The sequence below is a fragment of the Stylophora pistillata genome, chromosome 1, assembly GCF_964205215.1.
Source record: "Stylophora pistillata chromosome 1, jaStyPist1.2, whole genome shotgun sequence".
NCBI classification, from domain to species: Eukaryota; Metazoa; Cnidaria; class Anthozoa; order Scleractinia; family Pocilloporidae; genus Stylophora; species Stylophora pistillata.
Window position 1 is genome coordinate 46,817,054 of NC_142519.1, and position 18,281 is coordinate 46,835,334.

Here is an 18,281-nt window from a genome sequence, read left to right on the forward strand (position 1 = left end):
TTCCCAATCCACTTCAAGTTCTCTTATCAGGCTTCTTTTCAGCTTTTGTCCTTCTATCTTGTCGGCAAAGTTAACCGCTCTCAGATCTGATTCTGAAATGCGCCCAATGCTGTACACAACGGCACAAAGAAGAAATATTATACAAAGATGCATGCGTAGTCTTTACTGTCGAAAAGTTTATGATGAAGAAGAATATAGATTTTTGGTTCATTTCTATCGCATAACTAGGTAATTAAGCAGGTGCAAGGAAAACGGCAGATTGGAAACAGTAGAAGCCGCTCGATATGCTTCTAAAAGGCGACTTTCGGTTTAAGCCTGTCGCCACAGACTGTATGCTGGATCAAATCTCTTTCAAATTTTATGGAGTCGCGGTGTTTTCCCTTTTCTTTCACCGAGACTCTATAGAGGATGACTAATTTTTTTGTTCGTTCAAAGAGCCTAAATGAAGCATAAAATAATTTTTTTTACCCGATATTCGCGGCCAGATAAACGAACCTTTAATTTTCTTTTACAGATAGTTACATTGCTGCTCCTATGACTGATTAAAATTCAGAAACAATGACTCTTTCTTCATCAAAATTTAATAGCGCCTTTCAGATCCTGCTCGGAATTACGACTAATGCCCTGTCAATCTGTTTAGATAGGAATGAGAACCTAGAGATTCCAGTGGAATGTCAGAGGAAAGTTGAAGTTAAATGTTTTTTTACCGCCAGAAAAGCCGCAATGGAGAAGGCGAGCGGGGACAGCAGTGGAGCGGAGTTTTTGGAATAAGCGCGAGCATTGCCAGTATTTCGTAAAACTTGTCATTCAGTTGCTAACTCAGGCCGTTTCAATTCGTTTAATAACTTTATCATTAAGGGGAAAAGGTATTCTGTCATAGCTTTCTATCAGCCTCTCATATTCCTTTTTCTTTAAAACTGGATCAATGGATAATGTAATTCAAGACTTTTCATTAGCTTAGCCATTACGGTATATGAGCCAACATACCATAATCTACAATATCGTCAGCGTACGCGTCAGCTTAAAATCAAAAAGGAGTTAATAAAGTCGGTTTCTTCTCACAAAATAATAATTTTTTCAGGGCGTTTTTAATAAAACAATTATTCCACGAGCGCTTGTTGGATAGGAGATGATTATAGCCAACTCGGAGCTACGCGCCTCGTTGGCTATCTATCATCTCCTATCCAACACGCGCTCGTGGAATAATTGCTAAATAATCCATGCAGCGTGCTTAATTAGAAGAATGGTAAAAATATAGATACGTATCCACGATTCTTCACATATAATTCTTTTTTTCACTTTTCTTTTTTCTACTTATAACTTTTTCTCAAGTTTCCTTTTCAAGTTTTAGCTTGTTGTAGATTGATGATGCCCACACACATGGATATGGCGGCACCAGCTGTTTTTTTTTTGTTTTGTTTTTTTTGTTTTGTTTTGTTTTGTTTTGTTTTTTCTTTTATTTATTTCTTTTTCATCCAAAAGTTTAGGTTTATTTGCAGGTTATACCTCCCACAACATAAATTATTTGAAGTTGATATGTTCAATAGACAGGTTAGAAGAAGTAATAAATCCAATGAAGGTCCTGACCGCATAATGGTGACTCCGATATGCAAATGAGTCACTCTTTCACTTACTCATTAAGATGGAGAAACTATGGTAATAATTCGTGTCGAACTCGCCCGGCCCGAAAACCATGTTGGCTTAATAACTGCGCATAAAAACGATAGTGAGGCTTTGTTTAACAAATAGAGAAGTCTTGACTGCGCTCTGTTCTGTTTAAAGCCGCAAGAAGCGGCTAGAGCACGAAAGAAGTATAGGGAGAAACACGAGACGTAGTCGAGTGTGTCTCCACACTTCTTTTTCACGTGACAAAATGAAAACGAACAAAAACCTGCACTGTAACAGTTAAAAAATGAGAATCATCCATTCCATGGTTTTCATCCCAGGTCTAAAGAATCATCTGTGCACCTAATAAAGGAAAATGTGAATAAATAAATAAATAAATAAATGGATAAAGAATCATCTGTGCACCTATTAAAGGAAAATATGAATAAATAAATAAATGGTAAATAATAGAAATAATAAAAATCAATCTGTACGAAAGCGACCCGCTCAGTAATGAACCCTGCTTATGTAGTAGTGGAAATAAGGCCCGGAAAAAACTCAGGTCCGTACGGGATTTGAACGCATGACCTTTGTGATACCGGTGCAGTGCTCTACCAACTGAGCTAACAAGCCAACTGGAAGCTGGTCATTATGTTGGTTCGTATTAAACCCGTCGAAGTGATAACAATGAATCTGAATATATGAAAATCATATATGTGTACTGCGGTTTCATGAAATGTATGAAAGCGATCCTCGCAGTAACGAACCCGGCTTATGTAGTAGCTAGTGTGCATTTGTATCATGATGAATTAAGACTTAATGAAATCATCCTAACACCTAGATGCTCGAGGAGCGTTCACTCGGGCTTCTTATCGAGCGTACAAGATCATGGCCTTTCGATGACTTTGGTACGTTTCAGTACTTAAACGGCTCCGTACATAACTCTGCAGTTTTCTACTTTTCTGAGAGAGACTATTTAACATCTTCACTAGTACTCTGCATGGTTCACGATCACGTTTATAGCCATGGCATTCACACAAAACACGAGTACGAATTGTTGTACTTTTATTGACACTGTGACATCATTATGTTCATGTACATTAGTCATATTGACAACTCTTTCCGGTAGATCACAGTCATCAAGAGTATTGATTGTGTCTTCTACTAAAGACATTCAACTCCATGCGAAGAGCAAACCAACATTCACGATCGCTTGTACAATAATAATAGTGATTATGTACGAAATACCAAATCGTACTTTACAAGTATTGAACTCGATAAAAACTAATAACAGGCAGAAACAGGATATTTAACTTTACTATTCAAGTTGTTTCTGTGAGTATCCTTATCCAATTCGCTGTTGTCAGTTAGCGCCACCTTCGAAGTAGTGTTCACGAATATTCTTGATGTTTTCAGCAAGTGAGGTGTTTGTCTCAGCATCATAGTTTGTTGTTTAATCGGCTGTTACAGTTTTGAAAAAAGTTTGCGCTCTCTTTCGGTTTCCAGTGACAGTATGTGAATGCATTAGCTATGTTTTTATCATTCTAAAGGCATCGTATTTCGCGGAATTTGGACAAACCGCGTCAATACGAAGCCCTGTTTTATTTTTGTTTTTGCTTTGTTATGTTTTGTTTTGTTTTTCTTTGTTAGTGCTCGACTGATAACGTATGAATGTACTGGGTTTTTTTTTCACTACTCTGAATTCATCATATTTCGAAAAAATGCGACCAAACCGTAAAGTTAAATCCGTCACTGAAGTATCGTGATAACGGCGCATTAAGACGTAACTATGTCGAGGTCAAAAGCAGAAAGAAAGTACTTCAGTTAGTGACACCAGAAGTTTTCTCAATTCCCCGTCAAGATTTTCGTTCTTCCGTTTAGTTCAGAGCCTATGTACTTGTGAAACAGTGAAAAATTAATGCAATTTTCACGATTTCGTGCGGCACAACGCGATGCAAACCTCGGTTTGAAATCAGACAACCAATCGTTGCAGTGTAATGCATTATAAACAATATATCACACAAGTATCATGCACATTCGTATGCATTGCAAACCTCATAAAATTGATTACAACGGGATAGTCTGAAAGTATTTGTCTTCTTGAAAAACCGAGCGTCATGTAATCCCAGGAGCTGCACGCCTCTATGCGACAAAATTTGTGACAATTGATCCCCTCATGTACACACGCACGTACACACACACACACGCACACACAAACACACACATCCCACACACACGTGTACACACATCCCGCACATACCCCATACGCACTTGCATACACATACCCATTCTACACACACGTGCACACAAACATACACACACACACGCACACATACGCACGCGTATCCCACACGCGCACACGTGCACCACCCTCCACACAAACCCCACACAAACGTGCACACACACACACACGCACACGCACCACACACACACATCCCCCACACACGCGTGCACACACACACACACGCGCACACACACACTACCCAGACACACACAGACACCCTACACACACCCCACACACACGTGCACACACACACTCCACACACACGTGCACACACACACGCACTCACACAAACACACACATTCACACTCACACACACACATACACAGCACAGGCACTCACACACACACACACACACACACACACACACACACACACACACACAGACACACATAAGAACATAAGAACATACACACGTACACCCACACACAAATCCACACGTACGCACACACAATTAGAGTCAGGAACCTGGTAATGGGCTCCTGTTGGAGTATTGTTTCTACTTGGCCTTGAAAATCAACATGGCGGAGAGGAATATTTTTCAGTTTTCGCTGACGCTGAAAGGCATATTTTTAAGAGAAGATGTCACTAAAAATCAGGCAAATTTACAAATCACCAGCAATAGTCAAAAATCGAATTGGCTCATATTCTAGTATTAGATAAGCCTACAGGTAAAACAGACCAAGACATTTATAGTTTGTTGAAAAATTCTTTTGTTTTCGAGAAAATTGATAAAACTCAATTTACGCGTAATTAGCGTCATTCGAAGTTCGAATTTAGCTCATTTTTGGAGGCCAAAAAATGGATTTAGCCCATTTGTACTTGTAAAAGCAGTGAAAAACTTACTTATTCTAAGGACTTTTAGAACAATGTCTCCTCTACCTTTTCACAAAAAAGTAGAATCACTATTTAAATGTGAAATAAAATACGGATTTTTCTATCTATTTTCTTAAGTGTCCATGTCTGGAAAAGTTTTCCAGGGGCCAAAAGTGGTGGTCAACCGATTCGGCTGAAACTTGGCAAAAAAGTTGAGTGTAATAAGATATTTCAAAAGCCACTTTAGCTCACTTCTCTGACTGATTGTTCTTGAGTTTCAGGGGGGTCCCATTTGTATCCTTTGGAGCACCAAATATTCATCATTCTAGGTGGTATTTTGAAAGTGCTATAAAACTCCACTGGTAAATTGTGCTGCCAAATGAATTTGACCATGGACTCTACTTTAATGGAGCTTTTACTTCATAAATGTAACTTTCTTTTCAAGTGATGAGACAGAGATGGGCCTGGGGCTAGAGCTAGGTCAAACCTCAGGTCAAAATGATTATCCAAAATTGCTATTTTTTAAAAAACCATAACACTCCCCTACCTTCTTCCATAACTTTCATACCAAATCCAGTATGTACTTTAGTGACCTATTTATCAAAATCAGTTGAGAAAAATTTGGCTTAATAAGGTTTGTTAGGTTTTTGGCAAAAACTCTCCATGCCCCTTTAAGGCCAAGCAAAATGGAGTTTGGAGCATAATTCATGCTATAAACAGACCAAATTATTGACATAAAGCCTTTATTTTGTATTAGGTGAGTGAAAAGGAAACTCTAAAGCCAATCCAGTGTCATTATCTGGAAATACCTCGACTCCTAGCTTAAAAATGCTCTAAGAAGGCCTCTGATTAGCATTACATACACCCGGGTTTAGCAAATAAAGGTAATTTTTTTTCTTTGAAAACCTAGTACCCATGATAGGGCACAAATGATGATGTTCTCACCTAGATATGACAATCTTTTTCAGAGATGCTTCCACCCCCTTCTTTTTTACAGATGCGCACCCCCTCCCCATAATATAAAGGTCATCTCATCTCATGGGGAGGGGGTGCGCACCCCTGCACCCTCCCCCTAGATCCGCTCCTGGCAAGAGGCACAACTACTGACATGACTGCTTGGTTAAAACACAAGTACAAGGTGCGTCCGGGGCGAGAGGAAGACCGGGTGATGCCAAAGCTACAAGTACAGGTAATTCAAAATATAAGAAAGGGCTTATACACGTGCATTAACGTAGCGGATGGCTTTTCAAGCGCAGCTCTCGCCAAGAGTGGTCCTCTCAACTTCCCGTCCAAAAAATGTTTCCATTGACTATTTTCCTATGAAAAGGGTTGAGGACACATGTTTCAAAAATAGTATGTTTGTTTTCCAATTCTCTTTTGTATGAAGATTTCAACTTCCGCGAACTTTCTGCCAAGGGAAGATTAGCCAAGGTGTTACAATGGCAAAAACTTAGTCAAGTACAGTCATTGTGCAAGTTTTTTGACGTTGAAATTATGGGTAGTGCTAATCCTAAGTCTTCATATTATGAACCTCCTCTACAGTTAGCAAATTCCTGTGATTACTGCAAGTGGTGGTCGACAAACCCGCGTTACTCAAAACTCAGTGAAGGTTGCGTGACTCCTCAACTTGGCCCAGTCCTCTTACTCTCAGGTCCAATATGGTGGGCTAGTCGATACAATAACAATCGCATCTCGAGCTGTTGCGTGGCGAGTTTCATATAAACTGCAGCACAAAATATTTGTTATCCAGCTCTCCTAACAGTGGATTTCTTATTGACTGCCGGATGAATTGATTTATTAATCTCTAACGTACCAGGGAAATCGGATGGTTCACAGGTCACCTGGACGCTACTCACTACAACGTGTATGTATTATCCTGCTCTTTTAGTGATGCCATCATGCGTATTTACAAGAGCTAGCAAGGCTATCAAAAGTTTAACTATAGATCTTTTATTAACGATCGTTATCGTTAAGCTCACTTCATATTGCATCAAGAATTGGGTCCGACAAAAAATAGAGACTTTGCATGCTTGTGAGTATAGTATGTACGGAAATATGACCTGTAAAATATAAATCGAAGGGGATTCAAGCATCTCTAAAAAACATTATCATATCTAGGTGAGAACATCATCATTTGTGCTCTATGATGGATACTAGGTTTTCAAAGAAAAAAAAACTACCTTTATTTGCTAAACCCGGATGTATGTAGTGCTAATCAGAGGCCTTCTTAGAGCATTTGTAAGTTCTGAGTCGAGGTATTTCCAGATAATGACACTGGATTGGCTTTAGTATTTCATTTTAACTCACCTAATACAAAATAAAGGCTTTATGTCAAGAATTTGGTCTGTTTATAGCATGAATTATGCTCCAAACTCCATTTTGCGTGGCCTTAAAGGGGCATGGAGAGTTTGCGCCAGAAACCTAACAAACCTTATTAAGCCAAATTTTTCTCAACTGATTGTGATAAATGGGTCACTAAAGTACATACTGGATTTGGTATGAAAGTTATGTAAGAAGGCAGGGGAGTGTTATGGTTTTTTCAAAAATAGCAATTTTGGATAATGATTTTGACCTGAAATTTGACCTAATTTTATCCCCAGGTCCCTCTCTGTCTAATCACTTCAAAACAAAGTTACATTTATGAAGTAAAAGCTCCATTATAGTAGAGTCCATGGTCAAAATCAGTTGACAGCACAATTTACCAATGGAGTTTTATAGGACTTTCAAAATCTCATCCACAGGCCACCAATGGGACCCCCCCTTGAAACTCGAGAACAAGCAGTCAGAGAAGTGATCTAAAGTGGCTTTTGAAATGTCTTATTACACTCAACTTTTTTGCCAAGTTTCAGCCGAATCGGTTGACCAAATATACGTTTAATATTCGAGAGGTGAAAGGTAGAAATGATAAACTTACCGTTTGCAGAGTTGTTTTTCTGGGTTTTTTTGTGCTGTTAGGCATTCCTAGAAATTTGTCTCTTCGACCGCGAAGTCGGCGACATAAAAGAAACGACCGACTTTGTTTATCATTTCCAGTTTGTGAGCTTCAGTGGTAATAATAAATGCTTGAATGATATAAATAACGTCTTCAAAGTACTTGGATTACGATAGAGGTTGTTTTTGTTTTCTCCGAAAGCATTCATTTTGAAGAAATAAGTAGAATGATGGTTGTCACTGCGTGACTTATGTGTCACGCAAATGTTAGATCTATATTCCTAATTATGCAATTGGTTTGAAATTTCTTAAATCGAAAAGTTGCAGGAAAATTTTTATTGTAAATTCATAAACTACGAATGATGGGTTTTCTTTTCAGCTAAAATTCATATTTTCTTTGGACGTGTTACTACTTATAGGCAATTAGCAATAAAACGTAACGTCAGTTAATTTTATCTAATAAAACTTAGTGCGCAACAAGTAAACAACTGAGTTTAAATATTTTAAATGAGCACTCTGATGAAACCGCCCTATAATTTCAAAACCCAAAAATTCAGTTATTTCATTATAATATGAATTTTTAGTGATTAATAAAGCCTTCTCAATAATAATTTTAGTTGAAAGTCAATTCTAGGGCGAGAAATTACGGTTTGAAAACCGTTCCGCCATTACTTATCTTCAACTTATCTTCGGTCAGCGGTCACTCCCATTGTGACGTAGATCACTCAACACACTTTTATATTCATACGAAAACCTCGTGAAATCTAGTGAAATAGTCTTAATCTTGGTGCTATAAAAAGCAATATAGATGATAAAAGTACTGTTTTTGAAAATTACTTATCTCCATATTACCATCAAAATACTGTTTTTGAAAATTACCCACGAGCACGGCGCATCAAATAAGTAATCTCCAAACTCGCGCCAGTCTTCTTGAGCCTGCGAAGTAATTACGAAAATTAATGGCGGAACGGTTTTCAAATCGTAATTTCTTGCCTTAGAATTGACTTTCAACTAAAATTGTTATTGCAAAGGCTTTATTAATCACTAAAAATTCATATTATAATGAAATAACTGAATTTTTCGGGTTTTCAAATTATAGGGCGGTTTCATCAGAGTGCTCCTTTAAAAAATGGAAGTTTGTTGTTCATTTAAATTTGTAAAGATGAACCAATTTTTTTTTTTTTAGTGTAATAGAAAAATCCGAGCCCCAGATAGGACTTGAACCCACGACCCTCCGTGATCTAGTCGGATGCTCTAACCACTGAGCTACTGGAGTCTCTATGGTGAGCAAGGGTCAATTTGTTGGCCTCGACTGGAACCGCATCGCGCAGCTACGCAGCCAAGTATTGGTAAGCGTCAGTAGCTCAGTGGTTAGAGCATTCTATGACACATTTGAATTTCGCCCATTTATTTGTATCGTTCAAGCTCACAAACTGGAAATGATAAACAAAGTCGGTCTTATCTTTTATGTCGCCGAAGAGCCGAAGAACCGAATTTCTATGAATTTAAAGCTCTCGTATGCATAGCAGCACAAAAACCCCAGAAAAACAACTCAACAAGCAATAAAATCGCAGATATCGAGCTCCCAAAAAATCTGCCGTGCATCTATATGACTTTTTATGTCCATGAAAGATTCACGATTCGCAAAAAGCCCGTTTTTTTGTTTCGTCAATTTCAGTCCATTATAGCACCAACCAAATGCTATTGACAGCAATGAATTTACAGCACTAAGGCCAACTACTTGGCATTCTAACGAAAGAAAGTTGAAGAGAATTTATTGCACTTTGAATTTTTGGTGAATCTTTTAAGTTATCAATGTCTAAAAATCGACAATGTTACAAAAGGTCCCTGTTTGCCATATGTTCCAAACCTTGTTTTCCGAATGGTTTTCCGAGAGATAACAAATATTACACCAATCAGATTGTTCACTGGTGTAATAGTAACAAGTGAGCCAGAATTGACATTTTTCCTTTCGAAGGACAGGGAGTTAGAGCCAAAAAACCTCCTTACTATGGCATTGACGCATTCGCTCGGATAAGATTGCATGTTCAGGAGTTTGTCATATTGGAATAAGCGATCATAGCATGGTGTATGTATATAGAAAACTTGCCCTGAATGGGATGTCTAACGGAAATAATTCTATTACATATAGAAATTTCCGAAATTTTGGTGGCGAAAAGTTTCGTTATGATATTCTATCTCAATGTTTGGATAATGTATACGAGTCTTCCAACTCAAACGCGATGTGGCAGCAATGGAAATGTACATTTCTGGCTATGGCTGGCAAACATGCCCCCTGAAAACGATGCGCGCTCGTTCACGGAGTTCTCCGTGGATTACCTCTGAATTGAAAGACCTTGTGCATAAGAGAGACATATTAAAAATCAAAGCTAGCAAGACAAATGATCTTAACGATTGGGCATTATTTAAGAAACAAAAAAATATAGTCAATAAGCAAATACGCTCACCTAAGCAAGTTTATGGCCAAAATATTTTTGGTTACAATGAATATATGAAGTTCATATATTTTGAACTGCGGTATTTAATACGTATGATGCACGATCCTTCGCAGTAGATAGCGCTATTTATGCAATAGCGAAAATCAGACCTGAAAAAAGTCAGGCCTGTACGGGATTCGAACTACTGACCTCTACGATACTAGTGCAGTACTCTACCAACTGAGCTAACAAGCCAACTGGGAGCAGGCTGTTAAGTTGATTCGTAATACACCCGTGACGATAAATCAGATACAATGAATATACTCAATGGTTCGAGTCCCGTTAAATAAACTAGACAAGTCAAAGGCAACGGGCCTTGACAAAATATCTGCTAGGTTTATCAGGGAATGTGCTGATCTTATTTGTGTGTCGATATCTGATATTTCCAATCAATCTATTAGCCAAGGGACATTCCCAGACGGCCGGAATATGCAAGGGTTACCCCTCTTTATAACCAGGGTGACCGCGGTGATGCTAACAATTACCGCCCGATATTGGTGATTCCAATAATGGCGAAGGTGTTTGAAAGAATAGTTTATGAACAGTTATATGCCTATTTGGAAGAGCACGATGTTCTATGTCAAAACCAATCAGGGTTTCGTGCTAATCATTCAACTGTAATAGCTTTGTTGGAAGCGACAGATTCTTGGGCATATAATATTGATAACGAGAAAGTCAATGCAGTCATTTTTCTAGATTTGAAAAAAGCTTTTGACACTGTTAATCATCAGATCTTTCTATCGAAACTAAACTATTATGTTATACATGGCTAATCTTTCAGATGGCTTAAGTCATTTGGAAAACCGAACACAAAAATGCTCTGTGAACGGGTCGCTATCCAATAGCTACTCATTGACTGGCGGCGTCCCTCAAGGGACCATCCTCGGTCCATTATTGTTCGTAATATATATCAACGATCTTCCAACTTGCTTATCAAATTGTAAACCGAGAATGTATGCCGATCACACGCACCTCATATATGCGGGAAGCAATCTTGAGAATGTTCAGTTTTGTCTAAATGAAGACCTAGAAAACGTCTACAAGTGGCTACAAGTGAACAAACTCACGTTGAACATGACTAAAACCGAATTCATGCTAATAGGGTCGAGGCAGAGACTGAATACTCTCACAGCTTCACCAACAATTAGAATGAACAATACTCAAGTGAGCCAGGTTACAACTACAAAATCGCTTGGTGTAATAATAGACGATAAACTCGATTGGCATAGTCACATCTAAAAACTAACGAAAAAGATCATCGCTGGTATCGGGGCCCTAAAGCGAATTAGGCACCTGATCCCAGCATCAACCTTACATCTCATTTACCAAGCTTTAGTAAAACCTCACTTTGATTACTGTGACATTGTTTGGGGTAGCTGTGGGAAAACGCTACGAGACAAACTGCAGAAATTGCAGAATAGAGCAGCCCGTGTGTTGACATTCTTTAACTAAGATGCTGAAGCAACTGAGCTACCCAAGTTTTTAGGGTGGAAAAGTCTTGTATGCCAGCAGGAAATCCATAAAGCCACCGTGATGTTTAGATGTCTGCACGGGCTAGCTCCAGGGTATCTATATTCAAAGTTTACGTGGCGTGACTCTGCTTATGACCCCAGTGACTCTGAAAATAAGCTCAATGTTCCTCTACCGCGCACTAATTACTACAGAAAAAGCTTTAGCTACAATGGCGCCACATTATGGAACAGTCTACCACACGACATAAGGAACACAGAGTCTCTGGGGTTGTTTAAACGTAAGATGAATGAAATACTTTAAGTCTAACACACGGCATTCATGGAAAACAGTTTTAGTGTTATAGCATGTAGTTTCAATTTTAAATATCTTAGCGGATGTGATATGTATTTTTATGGGCTGATGAATTGATCGTGTTTAAATAAAGATTACATTACATTACATTACATACTTAGCTTTTCATTCATGGTCAATATAGGGAAGTGTTGTCTATCCTTTCTGGTTCACCCAGGCTGAAGTCCAGGCATTTGGTGTAATGCCTGAGCACTTCTGGGATATATAACACTTAGCTTTTCATTCTTGGTCAGTATAGGGAAGTGTTGTCTATCCTTTCTGGCTCAGCCAGGCTAAATTCCTGGCATTCAGAGTAATGCCTGAGCACTTCTGGGATATATGACATACTTAGTTTTTCATTCATGGTCAATATTAGGAAGTGTTGTTTATCTTTTCTGGTTCACCCAGGCTGAAGTCCTGCTATTCACAGTAATGCCTTAGTGCTTCTGGAATACATAACATACTTAGTTTTTCATTCATGGTTAATATAGGGAAGTATTTTCTATCCTTTTCTGGTTCACCCAGGCTGAAGTTCTGACATTAAGAGTAATGCCTGAGCTTTTCTGGGATATATAATGTGAATAAATTCCTGTGACGCAAACTTGTCTGCTCTTTGAGCTCTTCAACTATCTACAGCAGAGCGACAGGAATAAATGGTCGTTTGAGACAAAAATTTGAAAAACAGCTTCATTTACTGTTAAAAGTCGCCCTGCAAACCGCGACGGGAAGAGAACGTCAAAACAGAAAATTCTGCCAAAAAAAAATTCTCTAAATAACACAAGGCAAAATAACTGCTGGTACATTTATTTTCAAAGCTAGATCGTGAAATTTCTGATGGGATGTTTTTGTAGGACCTAACCACACGACGACGAGTAATTTCCTGACAAACCTGGGCAATATGAGATAGTATAAAGTATGAAACAACAGGATATAACGCGCAAAGCCTCAATTAATCGATATACCGTTTTTCTTTGAATAGGCACCCACCCCTCGGCCATCCAAACTTGTAGCTCTGAATGAGTGCGATATAGGAACCCTTTCTTTTTCAGCTTTCATAACATTTTAAACTTTGACTGAATTAGATGAATATGGTGGGAGAGATTCTTGCTTGAAGAGTTATATTACGCCGGTGTATTACCTTGCCTTTTTATATGGCTGGCTTTGCAAGCGGTGCAAGATACAGCAAATTCTGTGAGCTGATTGGCTATCAACCCTTGCCTTTTTTTCGGTTTCTGCGGTGGCCAGCATCGCAGCCATTTTGTCCTTGCGTAACCTGCACGCAAGCTCTCTCATGGCTCTCAACGCTTGGCTCAGGTTTGAGTCATCCTGCTTGGTCAATAACGCATTACTGGATCTACTACCACGCTCCATGTTAATTTCTAAACCACCCTGGCGCACCATGCTTGACTTATTTACAGTTGGTTTCTTGGAAAAAGTTAACGTCCCACCCCTCTCAAGAAAGCTTTGAGAAAATAAAAATTCAAGGACTTTCCAAGGATTTTTTGAATTCATTGGTGGACTTCCCCTGAAACTCACGGACTTGCAAGACAGGACGAACCCTGTTAAAGTTCAAGGGAGTTTATAAACTCTGTTCGTAACGTGTCGTTAAACGAAAGTTGGTCTTTGTCTGTTTAAACTAATTTCTACTTTCTCCTCTTTCGCATTTTTCAGCTACACATTGCACACCTAATAATTTTTCACTTCGAAAGCTTTGTCAGCTTGTTCAACATCTCCTATTTTGATTTGAAAACAATTATTACTACCCCCGGTCTCTGTTTATTCACGATTTTAATCATCGTTGCTGAGGAGGTAGCGCAAAAATATTTTCAACACCAGTGCCTTAATCACATCGTACCTATAATGTCTGTAATCTCTCGCAACTATCTAGAGGATTCCGGCACCACTATAGATCATCTGAAGGCCAGTGACAAAGAATATTATGAGTACTGTATGAATATAGTTTAAAAAAACTGGAACAGTGTGTAAACTATAAATACGACATAAAATATCAGTGAGAAAGAGCCGGCTTTAATTTTCTTTTACAGATATTTACATTGCTGTTCCAATAACTGATTAAAATTCAGAGACAAAGACTCTTTCTTCGTCAAAATTTTAATGGCATCTTTCAGATCCTGCTCTGCAATACGAACGCTGACAGGAAGTTTCGGAATCCACTTCCACTTCTGTTATCAGGCTTCCGTTCAGCTTTTGTCCTTCTATCTTGTCGGCAAAGTTAACAGCTCTCAGATCTGGCTCTGAAATGTGGCCAATGCCGTACACAACGCTGTCTGTTTAGATAGGAATGAGAATCTAACGATTTCGGTTTAATGTCACAGGAAAGTTGTAGTTAAATGTTTTTTTACCAGCAGAAAGCAATGACGAAGGTGGGAAAGCAGTGAAGCGAGTTTTTGGAATAAGAGCGTACATTGAGAATTTCCTACTACTTTTACTTCAGTTGCTAATTCAGGCCTGTTTAAACCGGTTCAAGAATTTTATCATCACGGAGAAACAAGTACTCCGTCATAGATTTCTGTCAACCTCCCATATTTCTCTCCTACTCCATGCAGCGTGCTTAATTGGAACATGCAAATGAAAATGAAAAATAATTGAATGTGTATCCATCATTCTTCGCACATAACTTTTATTTTCACCTCTGTTTATTTTACTGACTATTTTTTAAGTTTACTTTTAAGTTACATGCTGTTTCCGATTGCTGATGCCCATTGTTTGCCCCTCTGTCCAGAATTTAAACACATGAGTAAAGGAGATAGCTACGCCAGCTGTTCTTAGTTGTTTTTTTATTCATACGTTTATTCGCAGTTTATACTTCTTACGACATGAATGATTTGAACCGCAACAAGGCGGTGTGCGCACTCCGATTGCATTGCATTGTGGTAGCGTTATTTTCAATATAGCGGTAAAAGCGGCAGAAATCGGTAGATTTTGACTGAACATTCCTTAAAAGTTAGGCCGTTTCTTTTTCCTTTCATTCTAGGTAAATATAATTTGATATATTCTTAATATGTAAAGTTTTTTTCGTACGTATTTGTCGCGTATTCTATCGTTCTCAAGGACAAACACTAGCACCGTTTTCTAGCATGTAATTTGAGACCAGTTTTCGACAGTTACTATACCACCAGCCACCTTTATAACGCAATGCACAAATTCCACCCTTAGCGATGTCGTTGTCCCTGTCCCCTGTTGTAAAACTCATGTTTCTAAGTTTCAAAACAAAAAAAACTTCTTGAGAAAATGAGAGGCTGGGAAACAATGCATGGTCAGCAACACCCAGCCAAGAAGCACTGTCTAATTACTGGTAATTCGAGAAAATAAGAGAGGAAGCAATATTACAAAAGTGTCACAAGTAAGTTTAAAAAAAAAGCTATAAAGTATCTAGTTAGTTCAGTGTTCGTTTGTATTTAGCATTTGGTTATTGTACGAATTCCGAGGCTATTAAGGTGAAAGCTATCGCGACTTCTTTCCAGACTGACTGTCTTGTCCAACTTCCATCAGTGGAAGCGCTTAATGTGTCTGGTATCCTTACTTTGAACCCACACGAAATTTCGTGCGTTCTTCATCATTTTTGTGATTCTCGTAAAAGTGTTTGTGTTAGTGTTTTAATAAGAATGTCTTAAAATCTTCCAAGGTCTGTTTGCCTGGAAGCTCACAAATGCCTTCCGATAAAGAAAATATAAGCAAGTACATCAGGATTTAGTCAAGGTCAATCACAAGCATGAAGCGGGTTGAATTCGAATAGATTTGTCAAAGGTAGGGTCAGACGACCCAAGTTACTGAGAGAGAGGTGAATTTGATGTAAATAGACTTGTGGTTGAAAGAACCGAGAGATTAATTAACTGAATGGAAAGGAAAGGTCCAGAGTCCTCGGTTCCCTATCGTTACGTGAATGCAGTTCGCTGTTGCTGCTTCCGCTATCCAACAAAGGCTAGCAAGTTTACCAATATACTTACAGTTGTATGCCTCAATAAGTAATAAAATAATTTTCCAAGAAAAGAGACAATAAAATGAGGTATAGGGCACACTCTTAAGCAGATGCACTTCAGAAGTTTCCTAAAAACAGTATTCGTTCAGGTAAGCACCGAAAACACGATGCCTAAGTCATACCTGATGGACTTAGAGTGCAATACCAATGAGTCGCCTACGTCGCCTCGATATCCATCGATCGTCACCCGATAGTTATCATCCTCGTCGGCCACAGAAAAAGTCGTGTACTCGGCAAATCGCCGGTCACTGTCGTAATCCTCCATATCAATGCGAACCGTGATGTCGGCAGATTGAGTCAGACGGTAAAGATAATGGTTCCCAAGCCAAAACTCGCCCTTCAGATTTCCAAAGCCTTTTTGTAGGATTCCCAGTCAACATAAAAGTCTACAGAGCCATCCGTGCACCTTTGAAAGGTGGTCCAACCTCCACCCTCAGTTGTCATGTCACACAGTACTTTGAAGGGTTCTTCTTTATCAGGGTAAATCCAGTACACACCGTCAGTAGGGAAGCCATTTCTATAATAGTCAAGACGGTTCTCGGAGCAATCTATGAAATAAAAAACTCGAGAAAAGTACCCACTAAGAATATCAAGTTATCTTCTGTTATGAAATTAAAATAAATGACGTCATAATTCATCGCCTTGTGTGCACAAAAATAGGAAAACGCATATATCACTTTATGAATCGTCTGGCCACGAGCGTGCAATCGCAGTGAAACCTTTAACGAGACCGGATGTGTATAGGGTCAAACGGTTTGACGTAAACCCATTGGGACTAAGCCGGCTAGCCCTACACTGGGACGAATTTTTCGCAAAACATACTGTGTTTTTTTTTAATATATAATTGTTCCTGAAAAATGGGATTTCTTTCTTAAGACTTAAAATTAGAAGACAGCAAAAATACGAAAATGAGTCCCGTTTTTTGACGAAATCTCAGTGTCTTGTTCTTACCAGAAAAAAGAAGAACATCTTTTTTGTGGTTGTTCCTCTTGTGATTCTTTATCGGGTCCAATTTAAGCTAAGCCAAAAGTTTTGAAAGTTTAAAGAATTGTTAAAAAATGCTAAAGGGCTTATTTACTGACCAGAGCCAAACGGGGAGACATTCAGCTTGTGGTCAGGACGTAGAGGCCTCGCTGCGCTCAGCCTATATATAATGACCCTGAGTTAAATATTTTCAACCTACTACCCTCCCACTCTGTCAGTAAGTAAAAGACATTTAGTCCTCACATCATTCCGTGATAATCGACTACCAAAGTTCTCAATGTCAGCTGGACGTTGCTATCTCATATATGAAGTCGCAGTTAGTAGCACATCTCTTGATTAAGAGCATCCTGTACGTATATCTCTTTCATACACTGATTTTTCTGCAGTAAATGGTTTGAACCCGGGGGTAACATGTGAAGGTGTAGTCTGATCGTCCGGGTGAGTGTAGTCCTGAGAAGGACTGTTGTCGGTGGCAGTGACTGACGTTTCGACAACCTGTGCGGAAGTCATCATCAGAGTCAAGGATCACTTTCTTCGCAGGTGCTCTAAATTAAGGAAACAAGTTTTATCAATCCATATACAGTCCAACCCCTATTAAGCGGCCACCCCTTAGTTATTAAGCGGCCAGTTATTAAAGTCACGAAATTATTTTCAGCTAAATACTATAAATGAAACCCCTATTAAACGACCACCCCTATTAAGCGACTGCGGCCACCTTTTGGTCGTCCCGATGGAGGTTTTTATTGTTTTTTATCCCTGTTAAGCGGCCACCCAAAATTAAATACGTGTGCTTATTTCAAGTAACGATCTTTTCCTTTTGCGACATCTATGATAGTTTTGTCACTATCGAGAATTTCATATGTGTTATTTGGTTCTTGTTGAGACTTCATCGTCAGATTTCCTTAAAATTGAACTTATGCAATTAATCACTGAATTAAAATTACCATGTCGTTACATGTCGCTAACTTTTCAATGTAACTGATTCATGTTGTGACCTTATCTCAGCATTTACTTAAAATTGGTTTTGTGCGATTTTAAAACGCTTTATTGCGTCCAGCAGAGCTTAAAATCCTTTAAGCATGCTTGTAATTGGTTACATGGACGTTTTACGTAAGTTTCAGACCAATTCCTGACGAACCCCTAGCGGCCAACCCAATGAAGCGGCCAGTTTCTATTTCCGCTTAATAGGGGTTGGACTGTATTTCCAAAAATTGAAAGTAGACTCTTTCCAATTTAAGGTGAGATCCAAAGTGCTATGTCAACTTCTTTCGCATTCCTTAAAACTTCATTTCGTCCAGCCAAATCTTCTGTTGGAAATTCAACATTTTTCTCAATTTATTAAAGTCATTTCCTGGTAAAGGAT

At 38.7% G+C, this 18,281-nt stretch overlaps 1 pseudogene; it reads right to left on the bottom strand.

Annotated features, from left to right (window-relative positions):
• Positions 1–15,001: 15,001 nt before the first annotated feature.
• LOC148742800 (ryncolin-1 pseudogene) lies at positions 15,002–16,758 on the bottom strand (annotated as a pseudogene).
• Positions 16,759–18,281: the final 1,523 nt, after the last annotated feature.